The following is a 285-nucleotide window of genomic DNA, read 5'->3' as shown; positions in this document are numbered from 1 at the left end:
GGCCTCCTCCCGCCCTGCCGCTCAGCAGAGGAAAAGGAAAATCGGTCTGTAGCAAAAGGAGGCTGTTAAACAAAAATCACCACAGGTTAGAAACTAAAAAGAGTTTATTTGAAGACATACAAATGCATATTTATTATACACATGTAGGCATTAACAATGTAAATTACACCGCCAGCGCTTGCTGGTTGTTTATTCATTAGATCTTTAGAAAATCTACATTGCCTGCAGACAGCGGGAGGATAATGCGACATACACGCGCAGAGCCGCAGCCCGCGCCGTCCCGCC

This window comes from Meleagris gallopavo, chromosome 12 (assembly GCF_000146605.3).
Source record: "Meleagris gallopavo isolate NT-WF06-2002-E0010 breed Aviagen turkey brand Nicholas breeding stock chromosome 12, Turkey_5.1, whole genome shotgun sequence".
Lineage (NCBI taxonomy): Eukaryota > Metazoa > Chordata > Aves > Galliformes > Phasianidae > Meleagris > Meleagris gallopavo.
Note: the sequence above shows the minus strand (reverse complement) of the source record.